The sequence below is a fragment of the Budorcas taxicolor genome, chromosome 11 (genome assembly GCF_023091745.1).
Source record: "Budorcas taxicolor isolate Tak-1 chromosome 11, Takin1.1, whole genome shotgun sequence".
NCBI lineage: Eukaryota > Metazoa > Chordata > Mammalia > Artiodactyla > Bovidae > Budorcas > Budorcas taxicolor.
In genome coordinates this window covers 48,573,078-48,583,045 of record NC_068920.1, presented here as the reverse complement: position 1 = coordinate 48,583,045, position 9,968 = coordinate 48,573,078, and the positions used below count along the sequence as shown (strand labels likewise).

The 9,968-nt window shown below is 48.5% G+C and overlaps 1 long non-coding RNA gene across 1 annotated transcript; it reads right to left on the bottom strand.

Annotated features, from left to right (window-relative positions):
* Window positions 1-351: 351 nt before the first annotated feature.
* On the bottom strand, window positions 352-2,155 carry LOC128056635 (uncharacterized). Its single transcript, XR_008200172.1, has 3 exons — window positions 1,552-2,155; window positions 1,143-1,261; window positions 352-465 (listed from the first exon to the last, which is right to left on the bottom strand). It is a non-coding gene; the product is annotated as an uncharacterized LOC128056635 (long non-coding RNA).
* Window positions 2,156-9,968: the final 7,813 nt, after the last annotated feature.

The window sequence follows — 9,968 nt, the reverse complement described above, 5'->3', positions numbered from 1 at the left end:
CAGACAGACTTAGCTGACAAACAGGCCCTACCCGGGAGGGGCGTGGGATGCAGCGAGCGAAACTCCTTTTAGGAAGGAAATCTCAAAGCCAAAGTTGAGAAACCAGTGTCTCGCCAAGGCCTGGAGGGGTTGGGGGGGGGAGCCCAGGTGAGCCGACTCAGTCCTCAGGAATGGGTGGGGTCTCGAGGTCGGGGGTGGGGGGGGCACTTCCTCCCACCCCAGCCCACAGTCTTGTTCAATCCTTATTGAGGAGCTTCCTGGCGACAGGTAGTGACCTGCCGGCCAGCCGTGTGGGAAGCAGCTTGGCGTGGCCCTCACCATCTCATTAGCCGTGATTCACCCAGGACTCACCTGCTGTCAGGGACCTGTCCCACTGCCCGCCAGAACCAGCCTGGCCAGCACCCTTGGAGAAGCCCAGACCCCATTCCTGCAGCAGTCCAGCCTCCACGGCAGCCGGGGCCAAGTCTACCTGGCACACAGACACTACTCAGAATTCATTGGTTCAACCAACAAATATTTACTTATTTGCACACCTACTGTGTGCCAGGCACTGTTCCTAGTGCTGGGGACGCCGTGTGAACCAGGCAGACCCAAATCCTTGCCCTCCTGGAGCTCACTTCTCGTGGGAAAAGACAGACAGTAAACAAATAAGTGAATCATACAAGCTCTTGAAGATGGTGAGTCTTGCGGAGAAAAAGGAGGGCAGGGCATGATACGAGTTGCAATTTTAAATAGTGTATCAGGATGTACCACTGCTCTGAGAGGTGGTATCTGAACAAAATCTGATATAGATGAAGATGTACAAACAAGGAAGGGGAAAGGTGTGCTAGAAACAGCAAGTGCAAAGGACGTGGGGCAGGGATGCAGGGTGGGGGCCGTGTTTGAGGACCGGCAAGGAGACGGGGGTAGCCGAAACAGAGCTGGCAAAGAGGAGCCAGTGGAAGACGGGGTTCACGGCTGGGGGGGCAGGTCACCCAGTCTGTGCAGGGTCTTTTGTAAGAACTTTGGCTTTTACTCAGCTGAATTCTGTTAAAAATTCTCCAAAATCCCCCCTTCCCTCCACTACTTTGAGCCCAAGATAAGTTTTCCAGGCTTTTGCCTGGCTCAAGAGGCCAGAGAGCAAGGGTCACAGTTATTCTCACCAGGGAGGGTCTGGAAGGAGTTTGCTGATGAGGATGGGGGAAGAGGAAGATGCCTGTCTGAGAATCAAGTACCTACTGCAGAGAGATACTGTGGGCAGAGGAGGAGAAGGCAGCAGAGGCTGAAAAGGAAAGACGTTGGCAGTTAGAGACAGCCTTGCCCAGCCACTCCAAGCCGGACCCTCTAGACGCACCTGGGACACACCCCACTGATACTCTGCTCCAAGCTCCCTGTCAGCTCTGGCCCACTGGGCCTGCTGTTCCCTCTGCTTGGGAACCCTCACTGTTCTTTGCCTGGTGAATTCCCACTCAACCTCCACGAAGGGGTCGCTGAGTCCCCAGAGCAGGTGCCCCTCCCACCAGCCCAGCACTTCACTCCCACCCCTGGAAGCATTTTCACACTGAGTCATACCTGCCCACTGAGGAGTCTCACTTCTCCGTGAGGCCGTGGCTGCGGAACACACTGGGGGTTGCTCACCTTTCCATCCTCTGAGCCGGGTGCAGGGTACGTGCTGAAACAGCTAAATGAGTGAGGAATCGCTTGCTAGGATTTGGATCTCGCCAAGGTTTTGGAACAGACAAGACCAGATTCACATTTTAAGAAGATGACTGTCTCAGTGTCTGTGTCTGGGCGTGTGGAGGGGTGGGGGGAAGACTGGAGGACGGTGACAGCTAAGAGGCTACTGCAGCAGTCCAAGCAGGGGCAAGAGAGAGGCAAGGAAGGACAGAACCAGGGTGCCAGCTGCTGGGAGGGAGAGGGGGGAGCAGCTTTTAGAAGGGGCATCAACACTGGCCCTGGGGGCGATGAGGAAGAGGGAGCAGAGGGTGGGGACCCACTCTCCCTCTTGTGTTTGGTGTCCCTCCTTCTGTCCCGCCGGTGGATAGACAGAAACCACTTCTCAGACACAATACAGCGTGGTGGTTAGGAGCCCAGGTTTTGAAGCCTGAATCTGGGTTCATATCCCATTTCCACCGCATAGTCGCTCTGTGGCATCAGGCAGGTTTACCCAGCTTCTCTGTTCCTCGGTAAGGCTGTAAGGCAAGGATGACAACCGAGAATCGGCTACTGCATTTCATTGATTCTAACATTCCCGTTTTAACATTTCTGAGCGCCAAGTGAATCTTAAAATCAACGGCATGTCATGGATTAATTGGCAGTATTCTTCAGTGGTACATCATACATGGCATATCTGAAGACTGATGGAGCCTCAGATCTGATGAACCACAAAAATTACACAGAGAGACCAGTACCTGGCGTGCCATAAGGGCTGACTAAATGTTAGCTATTATTACTGTCATTATTTGCTTTGGGGAGTACTGTTCGTCATACAAGGTAACAGATGCTGCATCAGAATAAAGAGACAAATATAATCTGGAGCTAAAAGAGAAAAGGAGCTAATTCACAAATAGCTACAAAGGTGAAAGAAATCTTAGTAATTTCCCCTCCAGAAAAACACCCAAAGCGTAATGTTTCTTCTGAAAGATCCCACAGAATTCTGCCAAAGTTCCAGAGAGAACTTCAGAAATTCCTCCTTTACAATGGGAGACCAGAACTCCTGGCTCCCTGACCGGGAGGGGGAACCAGGGCCTGTCCCCAGATGACTTTGGGGGTGTTCCCTGTGTCCTTTCGAATTTTCCTAAGTCACCATTACTCACTGCCCACAATCAGGGCTCTGCCACCTTCTGACCAGCAGGCCGATGCCCCGGGATGAAGGGGCACCCTCAGACAGAAGTGTGATTGTGGAATGCTCAGCACGGGCCGTCACCCGCGCCCGGCTCAGAAGAGCAGGGTGACCCTCGCCGCCGTCTTATTTTTGGCCTCTTGAGTTGTGTTCCTGCCTACTGACTTGGCAAATCCTGGGCGACTCGCCTTGTTTTCTCTCCTTACTTAAATACATGTCTGGAAAAAGCCTCCGCCCCCACAGACCCTGCTGTGTGTGGAAATGGTGACAGGCCCCGAGGAGGAGGAGGAGACACTGGGCGGCTGGTTCGCGGAGCCTCCCCCTCAACGAGGCGGGGAAAGCGGGCAGGAGAGTTGGCCCAGGCCAGCGCCCTGAGGCCCGGCTGCTCAGGTCAGCAAGGTTCCCAGGACGGTCCCGCGTCCCTTCAGGCTCAGCCAGGGCCCCCGCCCACCCCAGCCGTTATCCTCTCCTGCTCTGTCTGTGACAGCAAGAGACCATCTCAGCCCCCTTCCCCCGCGTGAGGCTCAGTCAAACGTCCCCGGTGACAGGGACTGGTTTGCACCTGGGGTTGGGAAGCAGTGGGCATGAAAACTCCGCAATCTGACCACAGGCAGGCAATGTGCATGCGCTAGGCGGCGAGGGGGCGCTGGGAGGACGTAGCTCTGCAGCCCGCAGCCAGGCCAGCTCTCAGCAAGGACGAAGGTGGCCAGGACACTCTACCAGGGGGAATGAGGGACTGAGCAGTCAGCAGTGGGTCCGCTGGGAGACCTGCCCCTTTAAACAGGACAACTGTCCTTGCTCCTGGCCCCCGGACATCAGGTCAGCATTCTCCCAGTGTGTCACGGTCTGACGGCATCTTCATTCCAGAACATGCAATCTCCTGCAGATCTTTCCAATCACGAGTTCCACTGAGTCTCTTCTCTGGGCTGGAGTAACCACCAGGATGGTTTCAAAGCCTCAGGACACCCCCTCCCACCCCTCCCATTTGCACGGGGAGGATGGCACTGACAAAGGATGTTGTTGAATAAAGGCACTGTGTGAAACCTGGGGAGACAGGCATTGTCATTCCTATTTATCATCCCCATTTTACAGATGAGCAGGGTGAGGCCCTGGGAGGTTAACAGTCTTGCCTGGGTTCCCGCAGTTAGCAAGTAGCAGGTCTGGGCTTTTAACCAAGCTCTATCAGTTCCCAAGAGCCTTCATCCTTGACCTCTGTATCACACTGTGTGCTTAGAAGGTGCTTGACCAACCCCCTGGCACAAAGGGTGGTGTTGGGGTGGGGGGCTTAATAAACAGTAGCTACTGTGACAAATATTACTCATCTCATAATAACTCACTGAGATCCTTTCTTTTCCCATTTTACAGATGAAACTGAGGCTCAGAGAGGCTTCATAACTTGCTCAAGACCACACAGAATGTGGTGGAGCCAGGATGAGTTTGAACCCCAGGCTCCTCTGATTTCACAAGCCACGGTCTAGCCAGTGCACTCACTGTCTCTTGGGGGAGGACCAGCATCCTTGCTTAGCTGCGCCCCTCATAGACTGAGGTTCTCTCTCTGCAGGAAACCGTGGCTGGAATCTCCTCTTGGTCATCTCCCTCTCCTGGGCATCACTTGGGTTTCTGATGTAGCTTCCCAAGTGCGGGCACCTCTTTGATCTGTGCAGCTCCCCATATAAGCTACCTCTCTATTTGTCTCTGTAACTCAAGGCCCTGCCCCTGAAGCTCATCAGATAGAGCCAGAAAGCCCTGGCTTTGAACTTCTCAACAAGAATTTCTCCACTAAAGGGAATCTCGGGAGACATGTCAGGAGCAAGATAACCGTGGTGAGAGGTCACTGAGAAGGATGACAAGGGCTGCACAAAGGGATCTGGCCCCCGGGAGGGTCACTTGTTTCCTTGATGGCATCTTTGGAGCCAAAACAAACACAGGCATAGACTCAGCCAGCCTTTGCAGCGTGTGTGTGCACACACACCCCCCACCCCCCTGCCCCAGTCACAGGCTATGGTGGACAGCTCTCAGTAGGTTGAAAGTACTGGCATTCCTGCCCCACTTGGCTTGCTTCTCCAAGAGAAACCACACTCCTTTCACCAAGCGCTGGGTCAATCCTGCCATCAGACTCATTTGCAGAATTGCTGGACTGATGAGAAGAAGTGATAATAATTTTGCAAAGAGAGACCCTGTTTACTTCAGACCCATGGCTGATGGCTACTTAACAAAAAACAAACAAACAAACAAAAAATATATATATATAATAGCAGGTGTTGGCAAGGATGTGGAGAAACTGGAAGCACTGTATACCACTGTTGGGATTTTGAAATGATACACCTATGGAAAGTAGTATGTAACTTCCTCAAAAAATAAAATTACTTTGTGACCCAGCAATCCCACTTTGGGTGTATACACATCCAAAAGAATTGAATGCAGGGTCTCAAAGAGATATTTGCACACCCTTGTTCATTGTAGTGTTGTCCACAATTCCACCAAGGGGTGGAAGCAACGTAATGTCCCTTGAGGAAAAATGGATAAACAAAACGTGGTATATACTTACCACGGAATATTATTATTCAGCTTTCAAAAGGTAGGAACTCCTGTCACATGCCACAAGGATGACACTCAAAGACATTATGAGAAATAAAATAAACCAGACACAAAAGAACAAAAAGTCCGTTATTCCACTTATGGGAGGCATTTACAGTGGTCAAGTTCATAGAAACAGAGAGTAGAAGGGTGATGACTAGGCACAAGGCAAAGGGGAAAATGCGGAGTTGTTGTTTTAATAGGTATGGAGTTTCCGTTTTGCAAGGTTAAAAAGTTCTAGAAATTGCACACACAGCAATGTGAATATACTTATCCCTACTGAACTGTAGGGTTAAAAATGGTTACGATGATATGTGCCTTTTTACAATAATTAAAAACAAACTTTAAAAGGAAGGGATGGAATTCCTCAACAGTCCAGTGGTTAGGATTCCATGCGTTCACGGTTCAGTCCCTGGTCGGGGAACTGAGATTCCACAAACTTCGCAGCGCAGCCAAATAAACCAACAAATAAGAGGAGGGGGGACCTTGTTGATTTCCTCACTTCGGAGGGATTTGTAACATTGACCAAGATAAGCACTTTATGCATATCGTTTTCTTTCGCTCTCATCACAACTTAACTGGGGTAGACATCACTATTGCTTGTTTACAGACTGGGAAATTGATGCCCAGTGAAAGAAACTGACTCACCCACAGTCTCAGGGAACTCAGGGAGGGCAGAAGCCCCCGTCTGCAGTCAGACTTGTCTTCCTCCAAATTGGGGGTCTTGCCCTTGCCCTCATCTCCCTGCCTCTTCTCCTTATTCAAGCTCCCAGTCACTGACAGAAAGAAAGCAAACTTCTAACATTCAGCGTTCCATTGTCCCAAACTGAGCCCAAGGTCCTCGGTGAGGAGCCTGACACATCTTCTTAATCCACCTGGCAAGTCGGCAAGTCACATCTTGACTTGCCAGGTGAATGAATTAAGCCGAGTGCTAGGCACACGTAGTTAGTGGGGGAAAGAAAACTTGAAAACTAGTGGATTTTGTTAAACTTCTCCAAGGGCTAGATAAACGGACAAGGAACACGTGGAGCCGTTAGTGAGAGACCGTTAGCGTGAAACTTAGCGGACAATCGTTAGCACAAGTGACCATTAGTTCATGACCATTAGCATGGCGGTTAGGGGTCCTGCTCGGTCGGTGGTCAGCCTCAAGGTGGTCCTCTGGGCAGAGAGTGCAGTAAAAGGTGGACGGTGACCTCCCCAGGGCCCTCCAGGCCCTCTGTCTTCGGGCTGGCTGGCGAGCCAGGGGGCCTGGGCACAGGCTGCGGGCTGTGTCCTGCTGAGCTCCGGGGCCCTCGCCATGGCTGCCCACTGGCCCGGCCCAGGTCTTGAAGCAGCAGTGAGCCTTTCTTCTCACCCGCAGCACGAGGCTGCGTGGAGCAGAGAAACGTCCAGAGCTGTGGCCACATCCAGTGTCACTCGCGGTGAGTCACTCTAGCTTGCTTGGGCTGGGAATTCTCTCCACTCGCTTCCCTTGTGGGCAGTAGACCACTTTGGGCCCCTTCTCTTCTGGAAGCTGGGCCACTCGGTGTGGAGGTCTCTGTCTGCGAGTGAAAGTGGAATTGCAGATTACACTTCCTGATTGTCTGTCAGTGCGGCCTGTAGTATCTGTTATTTGTGTTTTTGAGTGCATCATTTGGGAGTAAGCTTTTTAAAATAAAATTTTTTAAATGTTTATTTATTTGACTGTGTTGGGTCTTAGTTGCAGCATGCAGGATCTTCCTTGGAGCATGAAGGATCTCTCCACCGGCTCTCTAGTTGTGGCTCTTGGGCTCAGTAGTTGCAGGCTTAGTTGCCCTGCACCATGTGGGATCCTGGTTCCCTAACCAAGGATCAAATCCACATCCCCTGCATTGAAAGGTGGATTCTTAATCATGGAACCATCAGGGAAGTCCCTGGGGTGAGCTTGTGACCCCACAGGTTTGTGCTTCTGTCTGTGGGACTGTGCTAGTTATCTGTATGTTGTATGTGTGTGGATCAGTACTTGCACTGGCTAGCTGAGACATCTTGGGTGAAAAACGGAGCTTGAGCTCACGTGTACTGACACCAGGTAGCCTTCCCTATTTGTGTCAGTTTTCACCTGTGGTGGAGTGCTGGTTGGAAATGTGATCCTTCGAGACACTTTTTGTGCATTTGTTTGGTTGATATTTGATGACACCTGCCATGATAATCAGACCTGTTTCCATCTGATAGTTCTTCTAGTGTGTATTTTGCAAAACTAAATGTTTAGTATGATCCTAGAGAGAGAAAGGTTGTTTTTTTCTTAATGGAGACAGAAGGTGTTTGTTTTTTTTTAATGTGGCTCATTTTTTTTTTTAAGGTCTTTATTGAATTTGTTACAATATTGCTTCAGTTTGATGTTTTGGTTTTTCAGCAGTGAGGCTGGGATCTCAGCTCCCCAACCAGGGATTGAACCCATACCCTCTCCACTGGAAAGTGATGTCCCAACCACTGGACCACCAGGGGAGTCCCCAGGAAGATTTGTTGAAATACTGCCTGGTTGCTATATTCTTTAGACTCTGGAGGAAAATTAGTGAAGATGAAACTCCTTCGAAATTCCAAAACTGGTTCTTTTCGCATATGCAGTTAGAGAAAGGTGGCTTGATGGAATACTTTTTTCAGAATTCTGACCCTGAGAAACTAGAAATATTTCTAGGAGAAATCTTGAAATTAGCTAAGTAAATTTAACTTATTTCAACTGTTACTTTTGGTTTTGCATTTGCCAGGTGAGTGGCCAGGACACATGCGGTCATGATTCCCCATCTTTCCATTTGCATGTTGTTTGTTGTTTAAAAAGAAGGATACTTGTTTGAAAAAGTTGACAAAATTGTTAGAATTCACCTTTTTCTTTTTTGTCCCGCAGGAATTAGATTCTGTTCTTTGCCTGTATGTCTGCATTTGTCTTATCTGCGAGTGTGCTGGCTATGGGAAACTCAAATGTGTTTCCTGAGTGCAGCCCCTTGAGGTCCTTTGTTCAAACTGGACCACTTTCAGTTGCAATATTGCTGAGTTAACTTGTAAATGAGCTCTATTTGATTGACTTAAAAGTACGCACTTACAAATTAAAGGCTTCCTAATATTTACAAAGTGGGCCAAAATGAATTTCAGGCCCTCATGATTCTGGAAATATTCAGTACTGAATTGATATCTGCTTTTGGAGGTGGCTTAAGCTTGTTGGTTTGTTAAATGTAAGACTTCTGCTGTACCTAGGTATCAGTTCAGTCGCTCAGTCATGTCTGACTCTACACGACCCCACGGACTGCAACACGCCAGGCCTCCCTGTCCATCACCAACTCCCGGAGCTTACACAGACTCATGTCCATCGAGTAGGTGATACTATCCAACCATCTCATCTTCTGTCTCTGCCTTCTCCTCCTGCCCTCAATCTTTCCGAGCATCAGGGTCTTTTCAAACGAGTCAGCTCTTCCCATCAGATGGCCAAAGTATTGGAGTTTCAGCTTTAGCATCAGTTCTTCCAATGAATATTCAGGACTGATTTCCTTTAGGATTGACTGGTTGGATTTCCTTGCTGTCCAAGGACTTTCAAGAGTCTTCAACACCACAGTTCAAAAGCATCAATTCTTTGGCACTCAGATTTCTTTATAGTTCAACTCTCACATCCATATGTGACTACTGGAAAAACCATAGCTTTGACTAGATGGACTTTTGTCAGGAAAGTAATGTCTCTGCTTTATAATATGCTATCTAGGGTGGTCATAGCTTTTTCTTCCAAGGAGCAAGCGTCTTTTAATTTCATAGCTGCAGTCACCATCTGCAATGATTTTAAAGCTCAAGAAAATAAAGTCTGCGCTGTTTCCATTGTTTCCTCATCTATTTGCCGTGAAGTGATGGGACTGGATGACATGACCTTAGTTTTTTGAATGATGAGTTTTAAGCCAGTTTTTTCACTCTCCTCTTTCACCTTCATCAAGAGGCTCTTTAGTTCCTCTTTGCTTTCTGCTGTAAGGGTGGCATCATCTGCATATCTGAAGGTATTGATATTTCTCCCGGCAGTCTTGTATATTAGAGATCAACTCAGACTTTATATGTGTTGCAAATTAGTCAGCAAGGAAAAATAACTTGATATGATAAAACTTTATATCCACCTAAAATAGCCTGTCCAGATTTTGGTAACTTTAAACTGAACTAAGTTAAATGGCAGGAATTCAGTGACTATCTGGGTCATTCCAAATAGAATAAGGGAATTCCCTGACAGTCCAGCGGTTAGGACTCTGCTTTTCCAGGGCAGGGAGCACAAGTTTGATCTCTGCTCAAAAAACTAAAATCCTTCATGTTGCATGGCACAGCCAAAAAAAAAGAAAAAAAAAATCAAATAGGATATTGGAACATTGGTTCCAATGTTGGAACATTGGTTGCTAGGCAAATCTAAGTTTACCTACCTTTGCATTTTGAGGAAAGAAAAACTAAAGCATAAGTTTCCAAGCAGAAAATGCTGGTATGACCAACAGTTATTTATATGTTTTGAGTTTAAAAAGGAGTTTTATGTATGCTCAGGCTGAGATTAGATTAAATTTAGGCAAATGGATTTTGTTATTATAACTAGGTAGTACAA